General features: G+C 31.5%; 1 long non-coding RNA gene across 1 annotated transcript; it reads left to right on the forward strand.

Moving 5' to 3' along the window:
• The first annotated feature begins 3884 nt into the window (after window positions 1-3884).
• Window positions 3885-12195, forward strand: LOC111613648. Its single transcript, XR_002754795.1, has 3 exons — window positions 3885-3979; window positions 4051-4297; window positions 11980-12195. It is a non-coding gene; the product is annotated as an uncharacterized LOC111613648 (long non-coding RNA).
• Window positions 12196-14791: the final 2596 nt, after the last annotated feature.

Consider the following 14791-nt stretch of genomic DNA (forward strand, 5'->3'; position numbering starts at 1 on the left):
TTCAGTAGTAAGATATCAAACTGAAATTAATCGATTTCCTTTCTTCTTCGATGTTGTTTATATGGAGATTTTAGCTGTATAGGCTCTTTCTCCGACTAGACATGTGTTTATGATCGCTATGCGACCGATGAGCCAGCCGTATCCGAACGGCGTATACGCGCGCGCGGGAAATAATGCCTTCCGGGAGAATTAGCCTCCTATTCAGTCGTTATTGGCAAGGAGAAAACCCGGAAAACTCCAAGCAGCCAGCCTGTCCGATCGTGGCGCGAACCCACGACGAACTTCCCAGTGTTTAGGGTCCAGTCACCACCGCTATGAGCGGCAACGGAGACCACTCGGCCACTGCTGGGCCAATCGATTTTAATTACAATATTTTACTTTAAACACTTGCATGCACAATGGAGAGCAACTGGAGTGAACGTTAGTAACCGAACCACATGCCGAAGGTTGCACGACTTGCACTTCAACTTCCGTGTTCTCAAGATGAAGCCATCTCTAACGAAAAAACCAGGGCTGTGGAGTCGGAGTCGGAGTCGGCAAAAAATCCGCCGACTCTGACTCCCTTTTACTTATCAACTTGTTATGTATATGAAACAGAGTCGGATGGTAAGGAAAAGTCGGAGTCGGAGTCGGTAGATTTTTACACGACTCCACAGCCCTGGAAAAAACAACGACAAGAGAGTGTCAGATGGTGGAAACAGAGACTCGTGTGGAACAAGACAACTGAAATAACGTTTTCTTCAGGGACAAATCCCTGTTTTGTCTCTCCTGTGCTGACCAAGGTCTACGTGTATGGAGAACAACCAAAGAGGTCTTTAAAATGGACTGTATGAAGAGATCTGAAGTTTGCATCATCTGTCACGATCTGGGGATGAACATCGTCTGTTTACGATATTATCCATAAATGTTTAAATAATCGTTATTTTAATAAAATTCGCCAGAATTTTAACCCCAAGCACAAAAAAATGAAGAAGTTTAAACCGATCTTCTACTCGCCACGCTAGACGTAGCAAACGCCATTATCAATCTTCTACAATTGCTAGATGCCTGCGCGGCCGCAACCTGTCCAATAATATACAGTACTGAATTTTATTACATACTAGCTGTACCCGGCCGCGCGTTGCTGTGGATCAAAATGTATCTATTATAAATGTATAACACTCCCTGCACGAGGGAATTTCGAAAAATACCTTAGTGTACATTCTCTCGACGTACCCTATTAAAACGCAATCAAAAACGCAAAAAACCGCATCTGAAATAGTATAATAGAAGCCAAGTTCTTCACGGTAAGCTTTAATTTTGTTCCTCTCCCCCGCGGGGGAATTTCGACATCTATATAATTTAAAAACGCGCGTATTCGAATGCAACGTTGTTTCAAAATTTCAAAGCAATCTGTTAAGAACTTTCGGAGATTTAAGATTTTGAACAAACGAACATTTACATTTTTATTTATATAGATATGAAATTATTACAAAAGTTGCTTCTAGCCCTTGATATAATTATAATTATTAAATTATCAACAACCGTGAGGCAGATAATTTAATTAATATAATTATATAGATATGTTACTGTGAAAGACCGATATCTGGCAAATGTCGAGATTCTCCGGTGAATGTCAGCATTCACACAGTCGTTTCGTGTATGTACGAAATATTTGCTAAATATCATTATTTCTCACTTACACCGGCAAATGTCGACATTCGGCATGCGCTGGTGGTAAATGTTGAATAAAAATATTTTTATTACGTTAAGACAAAAATGCAACCTTATAATATGTCAAAACAGGAGAAAGCTTAAGTAACAGCGCATGTAAATAATCTGTTGAACCTAAAACAAACAGTATATTCTTGATCAGAAAAGAAAAATAATACGCAATAGTAAACTCTCTAATTTTGGTCTTTCACGGTAACATATGTTATATATATATATAATACTGTATATATTCGCTATTCGTTATAATATTCGTTTAATAAATTCCTATTAAAAATAAAAATAATATTATACTGAATTTATTGTTAATTTAAATAATAGCTAAGGGCGCCCATAGTGGGCGTTCCAAATTCCGAACGTTTTTAACGAAACTGAATTCCAAGTAAATTTGTCTCACGTGATGAGATATTTGAAATTAAAAAAAATCGATTTTGGAACACTTTAGAATTCGTCAGACTTCGGAGTCGAGAAAATGGGGAACGCACATGAGAATAAGAATAAGAAAGGAAATGAGAATAAGAAAGGAAAGGAAATAGAGAGCTGTGAGAATAAGAAAGGAAATGAAGGCTCTAAGAGAAAAGAGAAAGAAAGGAATGAAGAAGGAAATGTAAGGGAAATAGATAAATTCAGCAAAGTCAACATCCAGATAACATATCCCCAAAAGAAAGAGGTAGATATTTCGATAAATGTTAAAGAACGCTGTCGTCGTCGCCGCGGTGGGCGCAAGCGCACAAACCGCGACGACGACGAAGGTAAAGTGAAATGTAAAAAAAGAAAAAATTAAATACTTTATGTAACATCAGTTTAGATTCCGAAGCCTCTTCAGAGCCACAACAGGCTCTTTTCAGAGCCAGTTTATCATTTAAAGAGGAGTCAAATCGTAACAAATATTAAAACTAACTTCCGAAATATAATTTGTTTTCTTTTTACATTTATTAATATATATGTATTATCTTCACAAAATAATAAAATAATTTCAGACGATACAATAGCCACGATTCATTTTTAAAAAACGGCAAAAATTCAACCCGGAGCGACACGCGACGGGGAGAAATTTCGAAATTGGATAGATTAATTTCATGAATCATGAAATTAATTCATGGAACTCGCGAATCAGAGAAATTTTATATCAACAAGCAAATTTAATTTGGCATTTTTATCACTGATATCTGTTCGGTCGGTTAATTTTTAAATTTCACCGAAATTAACTCATATATATAACTTATGTAAATTAATCTATAAATACAGTAGAACCTCGATTATCCGGACTAATTGGGGATGAAGGTAGTCCGGATAATGAAAAATCCGGATAATCGAAACAAATACTTTAATTTGTCTTTTAAAGATAATACAACACGTTTTCTTTTCGATGACATATCTGTAATATTAAAAGTAAATACTGTATTTAAATCGTGATCAAATTTTCAAGAAACAAACGTTCGTATTGAATTTNCCAACACTGCTCGTGACGTTATTTCTCCACACACTCGCTGCATAAAGAAACGCGAGGTTATTATATATACAATACATTGTAGTCTTCAGGATAGAAAACTGGCAACGTTGTGCTTAACTTTTCTCCGTTCTTTATTTGTTTTTATCCGTAACAATTGTTACCATTACTTTTAAGTCTTCGGATTGGTTCGAGAGTTATTTAAGAGTTGGGCCATAGCTCCCGAGCCAACGGTTCGATTTTCCTGAAAATTTCTAGAAACATTTCCCCAAACACGCAAACCTCCCTGCAAAATTTCAGAAATTTACGAAAAAAGGCACAGGAGTTTTTTTTAACTCTTTCCGCCCTGAGGACACTAAGAGGGCCTCTTTTTGCAAGCCCATTACGGGTTCGGCCAGGCCCACAGTGGGGCTGCCGGGTGGTGAGGTATGGGGCTCGACATATTCGAACGGACCACCCCCGAAAAATTCCTGACGATTTTTCGACCCATTCGGATTCGAGTCCGGGTCTCCCAGAGCGGTGGGCTGCCACCTTGACCGCTCGGCCATCCGGTCATCTGCAAATCCACTTGTTAGTATATCATCAATATTTGAAAGAAAAAATATTGATTAAACTATATAAACGTATTTAAAATTGAAAATTTCACCTGCGAAAATTTTTTAAAAATGAAACGCAAGAAAAAAAATTTGATCAGAAATTAATAAATTTTTTATAGCTAGGTTGGCAACACTTTCGTTTATTTGTTTACCGTCTTTTGAGTTTTATGCTTTACGTATGCCGTGTATTATTATTATTTTTTTTCTATTTGTAGTATATTAGGTATGTTATATAAAAAATTAGTTTTATTATAAATAATTATTCATCTTAAAGACATTTTTTAAAATTTCTAGATCACTTCAGAAGTTAAGATGACAGAAGAATTTAGAGAAAATGAGGAAGATATTTATTCCAAAATACTTTCAATAATTATATGGATAAGAAGTTCTCACTTTTATCAGGATTATATTAAACAATATCCATTATTATCTCTTGCATTTATTATGATTTTCCTTTTATCCTTTATTCCAATTTTGACATTTACTTGTTTTGTTTTGGTAACTTCTGTTTTTACAATTGTAGGATTTTTATTTATCGAAGGTAAGTTTAAATTTAAAAATATATAAATTGAATATTTTAGTGATAATGAAACACATTTTTAGTTATCATTTTCAAGTTGAAGTTCTTGTTGATATTTTCTCATCAACAAATTTCAACAAAATATCATTTCTACTAAGAAATAATGGTGACATCTTGCTAGGATTGTAAACTACTCTGTGAGCAAAAAAAAGTCAAAAGAAATAACTCGATGTGTTCTGCTTCAAAGCTTTTATTAATTTGACTTAAGTGAGACAAACACAAAGGGGAAATCGTCTTACGAACGGGGGATATATTCAGTGCTTGCAATTATGTTTTTAAAGTGTATGACTTTTCTGTTAACGAGATGCCTGCCGACGTGTACGGCAACGGGTAAGATTCCAGCTCAGAACGAGGGGTTCTGCGCCGTCCCGGGATTGTTGACCCTTTGTGATATATTCGTTTCCAAAGGTCGGTTTTTAACACGTGTCGGAATACTGCTAATTCTACGTGCTTTGCATACGGACGCCTCGTTGCGTGGGTGGGGGCGAGCCTTCGTACCCACGTAAAACGCTACGACATCGAGTACTCCGCCAACGGGGGAATGGGCTACTTGAAGCTGGCAGAGTCGCGTGGGCTAAATGGTTAAACGTGATATTCTTAGCGGACGGCGGTATTGTATATCGGATTAAAGTTACGACTGGCATCCCGTTAACGGAAAAGAACCACTTTTTGTTTTGTGTTCGTTTCGTCAGTTATTCCAATATAAGACGGTTTAATGCTTGTATTAATACATTTTGCAGTGTGTCAATATTACGTTTGAAAGGATTTATCTGGACTATTAATTTTTTTGGTGTTTTTTTTTGCTCTTACAGACATGGTCTACAACTATGAGGAATTAATATTGTTTTCATACACTGCTATATTTGTATCATTTTTTGAATTTTGCTATATGAAAATTTTTAGCAATTTTTGTAAGTCTCAGTATAGCAGGAACAAGTTGTAGTCTTGCAAAAAAAAAAATGTTGCTTCTGAGCATACAGTACTTTTTTAAGGAATTGTATTCCTTAAGACTACTGATTAAGTTTAGCAAAGATAGAATCTCATTCAGAAACTTCTCTTATCATATAATATATTTTGATAAATGTCACTCATAACCGGAGTCAAAGAGAGTCCATATAGCCTTATGTTTACAGTCTTTCAGAATTTTTCAGATTGTGCTTATTTGAAAATGTTTGTTAAATTACTAAACTCTGAAATATGACTTTTTACTTGTCAGATAAATGTTTGCTTTTCTGATAAAAATTATTTAACAAATAAAAAAATATTTGAGATAATTTTTATTATACTTTATTTGTCATATATTAAATTTAACATGAAAATTTAAACATAATACATATTTAAATTTATGCTCAGTAATATTGATATTTGTACAGTGTTTTCTTATTTTTTAATAATTGCAGTTACACGTGACAAAAGAAATAAAAATAAAAGCTACTTTTTAACAAATAGTATTGTTCTGCAAAGATTCTTATCAATTACTACTGAAAAATTGTTGCATTAGATAAAGTTAGATAAAGAATTACAAAAATATGTGATAATGATTAGTGAATATTATAAAAAAAAATCTAGGATGAATGGCACAGTTATTGACCACTCAAGAAAGTTTTTATTTTAAAATTCTGTGACATAACAAAGATTAAATCTGGAAATATTATACTTATGAATTCTATTACCAATATCTAGAAATTAGAAACACCAATCATTTAATCCAAAATATTCATTGGTTTATAAAAATGCAAAATTATATTTATTGGCCACACTTGACAGGAAAAAACCTGCAAGTTTTCTTGTTATCTACTGGGAGCAGAAATTTGTATTAATATTGCATGGTAATATTTCTAGAACAGCTTTTATAGAACTCTTACTACAGGATTTTAAATTTCAAATGACCAATTACTGCCATTTACCCTATGTAATATATAATAGATACATGTATATAATACAAAATATAAAATTTATTCATAAAATATAATAGACATGCATGCACACTTTTTAACTTGAACTAAAATAGAATAATTTCACTAAAATTTTAAAATTCTATCTGTTAACATCTCATGGATACATGAGTATATTATTAAATAATACACAAAATTCTATACAATTAAAAATTATTTTTTAATGAAAATTTAATCAACTTATGGCTGTGTACACACTAGGTGTTTTGCGTTGCGTTAAATGCGTGTTAGCAGCGTACACACCACACGTTAGCTCGGCGTTAGACGACCGTTTACTGGAGCATACGCACTGGATCAGTTTGGAAATGGATGTGAAAGTAATTGCTTGTGTGCCCCTCCTCCATCGTCGCTATAAAAGACGATGGCAGAGGCAAAGAGAATTTTGGGTGCACCCAATATTATGAGATAGACCAACACATGGAATGTTTGCGACGTTGTATCCAAAACTAAGACAAAATAAACCCAAGTTTTTTAATTCTTTTAAAATATCTATAAAATCCTTTGACAATGGTTGGTCTCTTTTAGATTTCATCAATAAATAGATCAGTATCGAAATGATCGTTCTCCATTTCGGCCAACGTACGTCCACTCTAACCGAAAACACGCGATCGAATGTACAGTAACATGGCAGCACATATATCTCAAAGCGCCCGCAAAATGCGCGTTTTAAGAAAAATCTATAAACGCGCACTTTTGGCCAAGCGTGCGTTTGAGTATGTATGCCAATGCAGAACTCTTGGTTCATCAAATGCGTGTTTAACATGCATTTAAAAACACCTAGTGTGTATGCAGCCGATTTCTGAGAGAATCAAAACGATTTAAAACTTTAACTAGCAGAACCAAAAAATATACTAATGATTTATTGCTGTTTAGCAGGAAACTCTCCTACAGAATTGATATTTATGGCAGTGTAAGAATTTTTTGCTAAACTGTAATTATAAAAGAAATTGATTAGCAGATAGATTGAAGAGAGTTATTCTTGATTTCTCCATACTGTCATCACAAAAATATATATCTTCAGTCATCATATTTGTATTCTGTAACTACCTACTATCTGTAACTATTGGTTTAAAAAGCAGATCATTTATTAAAATTATAACAGTGATCTGACAACAAAGATACAGTTGTTAATTTTATATGGCCTTGATGTTACAGGCATATACAGGATGTTCCAGCAAAATGTTGGGCTTTTAATTCTCAGTATCTTCTGTGATACAAAATGTGATACATGTGACTTCATGTGATACAAAATAAATTTTTAAGTAGCTTAATGAAGAGAGTTGAAACTCGTAATAAATGTAACTTTTCCCATAAAATATTAAAATTGATTCTATCGAACGCCTTCTCCAAATCCACAAATATCGGATAGATTTTGTCTTTTTCTTGACAGGACATACTGTATTAAAGCATTAAGTATAAAGATGTTGTACATAGTACCTTTTCCTCTAACAAATGCTCCTTGAAACTGGGAGATACCATTAAATTCTATTATACATTGATTCAAATAATCTGCCAAAATTCTGGTGAACAATTTTCTAAAGGTATTTAACAATGCTATTGGACAATAGTTTTGAGGATTTAGTTTGTCTCCTTTCTTGTAAATCATTTGCAACAACATATTTTTCCAATGCTCAGGAAATTTTGATGTTTCCTTAACCTTGTTAAAGAGTTTGAGTAATTCTAAACACATTTCTTTGGGTAAGTATATAATAAATTCATTTTTTATGCCATCCATATTGGGCTGATTTTCTTTTGAGTTTGTGAATTGAAGTTTTTAACTCAGAAAGTGAAATTGTATGATCTAAAATAGGAGAGACATTATCACGGTCAAAATCAAGAATTGAATCAGAACTTGGATGTCAAAAGTTATATTATAAAAAACATTATGAAGAGGAATTTGATTATAGGATTTCTTTCCCCTATTAAATCTATTAACAATAGACCAAAATTGTATATAAGATCACTCAGACTGCAACTGTCTATTAATTCAATTAGAAACTTCAGACTAGGAGGCGTTAAAGAGAATTAAGAGGAATATTTTAATCTTGCAAGCACTTTCAACAAAAATATGTATACGTCGTCCTCAGGCAATTCAAAATCCTCTTTTTGATTTTGAATTGCCTGAGGACGACGTACATATTTACGTTGAAAGCGCTTGCAAGATTAAAATATTCCTTTTAATTCTCTTTAATGCCTCCTAGTCTGAGTTTCTAATTGAATTAACACAACTGTTGGCGTGACATCCAATCCAAGTATTTAATATACTGTCTACTAATATTTGACCAGTAATTCTTTTTAGTCTTGCCTAATGAATGAAAGATTGCTTTAAAATCACAATATTTTATTAAATCTTCATTATTATGGGATATTCAAAATTCCTATGTTCTGTTCTTTAGTTTCTTCGCTGTTCTAAAGTCTCTGTCAAATCAAACTGAAGATGGTAATTTCGTATGTTGTCATTCTACATTGTTCAGCTGAGGACTTAATTAAATTTAGAATTGCAGAATATCTGTCCTCTATTCCATCACTTAAGACAATATTTACATATTTAGCCAAAACTTTCAAAATATAAACTGGATTTGTCTTCTTTCCAGATTAGTCCTTTTTTTCTTTTCAATCAAGTTAGATTTTCTATCCTCGTCAGTGTCTGTCAGGATTTCAGAAATTATCAAATGATGGTCAGACATATAATCTTCAGAAATAAAAAATTTATGCAATCTCTCTACCAGACACTCACTCAAAATTAAGTACTGAAGCACCCAGTTTGGATGTATAAGTGAAGTCTGCTGATGATTCAAAAGGGTATTGACCATTTATTATGTATAAATTATTATTTCACCAGTTCAATAATTAAATTTCCTCTTTTATTGTAAATTTTATCATTTGATAGTCGGATGTTTGAAATTAGATCCCCATGATAAATAGTGTCCATAGTCAAGCCAATTTGTGCATTAAAATCACCCATCAGCAGAAGATCATAATCTGAAGTATAAACAGAAATCAAATCTTCCAATTTTGCAATTAAAGTTTCAAAGATAGGTATATGAAGATATGCCAATATAACTATCATTTCTCATAGCCCTTTATTTTGCCTCCGGTTAAATTTCACTCTAAACTCTTACTGGTTAAATTTCACTCTTAACAACCATTATATGTTGCCATGACAGCAGCAAGTTCACTTCCCCCAGATCTTCGTTTATACCTAGAAGTAATCCGCCCGATCTCAGCACCAACCTGCAAAACGTCAGCCATCAGTCGAACTCCCCTGCCTTCCAGCCTAATAATCATGTAAAAAAGGCAGAAGTTTTTTCTGTTTCAGTCTTGAATGCCATAGATCATCAAAAATTTGTATATTCTTCAATGCATCGTTAGCCTTTATCTTTCTAATGTTACCAAAAATTAATTTCTTGTCTGCAAGTGGCTGTAACTCCACCAATACAGTATCTGATTGGTTAAATTTCACTATCTTACCTGTTGGAATTGATTTTGATTCACTTATCAGTTTAGAAAACAGGTTTTGCACTTTCCTATTCAAATCAGAACTCAAACCTCGGTCATCGGTCAAACCTTTAATTAAAATATTTTTCTTTCTCATTTCATTCGACACCTTGTCTATAGAATGCAAGATAAAACTATTTTTCTGCTGCATGTCATCTTTAAGTTTGGAAATTTGTTCCAATTTAACCTCCAACTGTGTTAGTCATTGGTCATGTTCATTATGTAAATTAACCAACTAGTCAATCATCATAACAACCTCATTTAAAGTCAAAAAAATCTTATCAAATTGGTTGTCCAAATATAATCTTAAGTCTATTTCTAAGTAAGAGTAAGGAATAGACTTACTTGAGTCTAACTTTGAAGAGAAAAAATCTTCCAGTCTTGCCAACTTCAAGGAAGGTTCGCTCAGAGAACATCTTTTTACTGTAGATGCCGATGATTGAATCTGTGAATGCGGTGGAGTACAATCAACAGGACCAGGATTTAATTCTATCTCACTTAGTATTAGCAACAATTCAAACACTGTTATCTAAAATTCAATATTTTCCATAATTTTAAAATTCAAAAGAAGCTCACAAAAAGTTCACCAATGCTTTGCAGCAAGCAGTGCACCCCATTATTATTATTTAAATGATTTTCATTGTAAATTATATTTTATATATACTGTATTTATAAATTATGTATGTATAAGTTGAGTGTTGAACACAAGATTGTGTTATCAATTAAACACTTGGCTTTTTTCCATCTTTATTCAGCTGAATAAAGAGGGAAAAAANATTATTATTATTTAAATGATTTTCATTGTAAATTATATTTTATATATACTGTATTTATAAATTATGTATGTATAAGTTGAGTGTTGAACACAAGATTGTGTTATCAATTAAACACTTGGCTTTTTTCCATCTTTATTCAGCTGAATAAAGATGGAAAAAAGCCAAGTGTTTAATTGATAATACAATCTTGTGTTCAACACTCAATAAATAGTAAAACACGGTTTCAGAAAACAAATATGTATAAGTATTGTAAATTTACTCTAACACTTGAACAGAAAAATTCACCATAAAACCACTTACAAAAATATGTATTTGATATATTTATATATATCAAATACGCAATTATAAGGGCAATCATAAATAGGAATTTTTCAAAGATAAATAAATTACAAAAAACTGAAAATAAAATAAATATGCTATTTTCTTAACTTCAGCAGCAGGTTGTTCATATATTATTTCAGTTTTATCATCTTTCACAGTACAGTAGAATGTCATTTAACTGAAATTGACTTTAGAAAATATTAATTCTAGAAATTTTGAGGCTTTTTGACAATAATAATTGTCTGTAATTTTTTGTAGACTCTTTATTGAGTTATTTTGTTATCAGCACTATTAGGTAGTAATTATTATATTACAAATAGAAAATTAAGATTAAGTCACAGGCTTCTTCTAATGCATTAAATTTCTATGCCTGAAATTTTTTTATTGTACTAGAATTTTAATTAATATTTATAATTTATTTCATGTATTTATTATTTTATTCTTTCCCTAACAATTGTGATCAGTTATCTGAAAAATTGATTAATCAAAATTGTCCTGACCCAATTATTTCATATAATTGATGCTCTACTGTATTATTTTAAAAATATTTATTTATTTATTCAACTTTTGAGGCGATAAGATAAATATTGGATTTGATATTAGTTATATGATATTGTATGATAAGATTTCAAATTATTTTTAATGGCTTCAAAATGAATCTCTGAAATATCGCACACTTTGTTTTAAAGGTTTCGGCAGTGTAATATTGCTCGTGATCACAAAATATTTCTCTAATGCATTTATAAAAAGTTTTAGGAATAAAAAATAAAAATTTGACCTTACTACAGACTGCTCCATTTTGAGCCAAACTCATGATCATGAAAAGAAGCTATCTTAGTTCCCATAAGGCAGGAAGAATTAAGAGGCTTTTATTTATTTATTTCCTTTATATCGAACTCTTCTATGAACCAGAGCTCCATTTTATATGATTTCATAAAAATTAATAATTCTTATTTTAATGGAGAAATAGGAAACATTTTTAAAATTCTTTCTAACTGTGGATACTAAGAAGGCACGAATTTATAAATTTAATTTAAAACTAATTGATTTTGTTTAAATGTTTTATTTATAATGGTTTACATATTTTCCTTAGGTACATTACTTACAGTAGCCATTGTCTTACTAAGTGGAATATTATTTTCAATCGGAATACTGACTGCTGCATTTACGATGTGTATGGGTGCAACTTGGTTTTTTGTTTATAAAATTCGCACTTTTATTAATTACGGACAATTTGTTTTGTTTTCTAACCATTGTGAAAAAGTATCAAATAATAAAGAATTTTTAAAATCAGATTCAAATGAAATAAAAAAGGAATCTTCGTAATAAATAATAATAATAAAAATTCAGAAGTTTTGGGAATATTTTTTGCATTACAATAAAAGATTTTAAAAATATCATTCCATAATATATAAATTTGTAATTTTATAATTTTGTAACATATTTAAGGTAACATTTTTGTTTTATTAATGATTTTGTAACATAATCATTGTTGTTCAGGTTGTGATTAGAAAGTATGTTTTTTAAAATATAAATTGTTTTAATATTTTGAAATAAATGTTGTAAAATAACAGTTTTGTCAAAATAATAAATATTATATTTTGAAAATTTGTTAATTGGAAATTTATAAAATTCAAATGATAGAATCACTTTTTATATTTCCTTGACCATCTACAGTAGCTCTTTATTCTCAAAACTGATGAAATTCAAGTTATTAGGGTAGTGCACATTTTATTAAATTCATATCATTTGTCTAGACCAGGGGTTACCAAACTTTTTCATAGCGAGCCATATAACTGAAAGAATGACAAGCACAGGCCGCATAACTATTTTGTTCAATATATTATACTGAATACACAAAAAAATAAAGAAAACCAATATATTTATTTACTAATATACTAAGATAAATTATCTCTGCAGCAAGCTCGTATTCGCTTTCCTTAGAAGCTTCATTGCTGGTACTTACACAAAAGGCACCCTGATATCCAAAGTTGCCGAATTTTTCATTTCACTGATTTTCCTAAAAATTATATTACTGTCAAATGCAAAAATCCGATTGGACCAATTTTGGCATTTTTACTTACACTTACTGTGTAGAAAAAAATTAAAATAAGTTTATCTACAATCTATTATATTTCCAAATAAATAATTATATTTTAGCTCATTTGTGGCACAGTGCAGTGGTGGGCCGTAGTTTGGTGACCCCTGGTCTAGACTGATGATTCTAAAACAAAAGGGATAATTTCAGAATTAAATATGTAAAAATGATGGCTAGATGGCGAAGGCAGTTGAGGAATTAAGTGGCTACAGCCCAGTTTCTCAGAGCAGCAGAGACCCTTTCTACTGCTCTGAGCAACTACATTTAACTTTGAGTTAAATGTTCAGAAATTTTTACAGGTGAGCTAGCCCTCTCAACCACATGATTGCAAGTAAGGATATCCCAATATTGCTGATACTGTATCAATACTTTCCTTCAATACCAAGTACTTTTTGTACTTGATACTTTTGGTCCAGTACTGATATCAGTATTAATACTTTTCCTTGGGTATCAGATCTGATATTGCTACATTTTTTACAGAGAGGTAAGGTCCGATGATTTTGCAGCCGAATCAGAAACCGAAATGGAATTTTACTCTATTTTGGTTAAGATAAACTTATAAAAAGTATTAATGACCAAAATCAAAAAATGTATTAGGTCAAATTTCATTTTCAGAATCTATATAAGCTTAGAATTCTAATTACTATTTATAAATAAATATTTAGTTAAATGTTATGCAGTACTTTTTGTTTGTTAATAAACTCGGACCATCAGTGATATTTAAAATGAGCTACAATTTGTATGTACGTTTTATCAAGTGAAGTTTTAATGTCCAATGTGACTAATATATCATTATATTAGTCTTGGTTAGAAAGTGGCAGAACAATGTAATGATATATTATCAGGTCAGTCAATAAGTTCATGTGTATTTTATGACCTTGAGAAAAATGGTGTTTTGCTGTTAAAATTGTCAGTCTAATGTGATACTTTTTACACTGAAGTGTTAAATTGGAGCTCATTCATATAATACTGTTCAGAATTGGGAACATTTCAGTTGTTTATTTTCTTTAAAATGGAAGTAACAGATGAATATAAGAGACATGTTTTATACTTTTTATTTTTAAGTGATGAGAATGCTACAAATGCAGCCAAAAAATTAAATACTGTTCATAATCAAACTGTAATTAGTGTAAGGACTGCGCAGAAGTGGTTTGAAAGATTTAGAAATAATGATTTTAGTGTGGAGGATAAGGCTCGTACTGGAAGACCTGTTGACTTTGATGATGATGCTCTCTCTGCACTAGTTGAAGCAGAACCATCTTTAACAGTTGATGAAATTGCGGAACGTTTAAATTCATCCCATGGAACTGTTCATAGACATCTACAACAAATCGGAAAAGTTTCAAAGCTAGGAAAATGGATACCACATGAACTGTCAATAGCTAACTGACAACAACGTCAACTGCTCAACTCAAAAGCTTCAAGGGAAATTTTACCTTATCCACCATATTTGCCAGATATTGCTCCCAGTGATTATCATCTTTTTCGGAGTTTGCAGAATTTTTTAAAAGGGAAAACTTTTGAGGATGAGAACAATGTAAAAAAGGCTATTTCTGAATATTTTGATTCAAAACCAAAATCATTTTACAAAGACGGGATTTAAAAGGCTACCATCAAAATGGCAAGAAATTGCACAAAATAATGGTGAATACATTATAGATTGAAATAAGATTTAATTAAAATTTTTTGTTGTTTTTTTTTGTAGATAAAAATACGCACAAACTTATGGACTGACCTGATAGTTACATTAAACATTACAATTTCACTTGATAAAAATTTGCATAAGCTTCCCTGAAAAAAACAAAAA

This window comes from Centruroides sculpturatus, unplaced genomic scaffold, assembly GCF_000671375.1.
Source record: "Centruroides sculpturatus isolate CEXI.00-Female unplaced genomic scaffold, Cexi_2.0 scaffold1805, whole genome shotgun sequence".
In the NCBI taxonomy this organism is placed as follows: Eukaryota; Metazoa; Arthropoda; class Arachnida; order Scorpiones; family Buthidae; genus Centruroides; species Centruroides sculpturatus.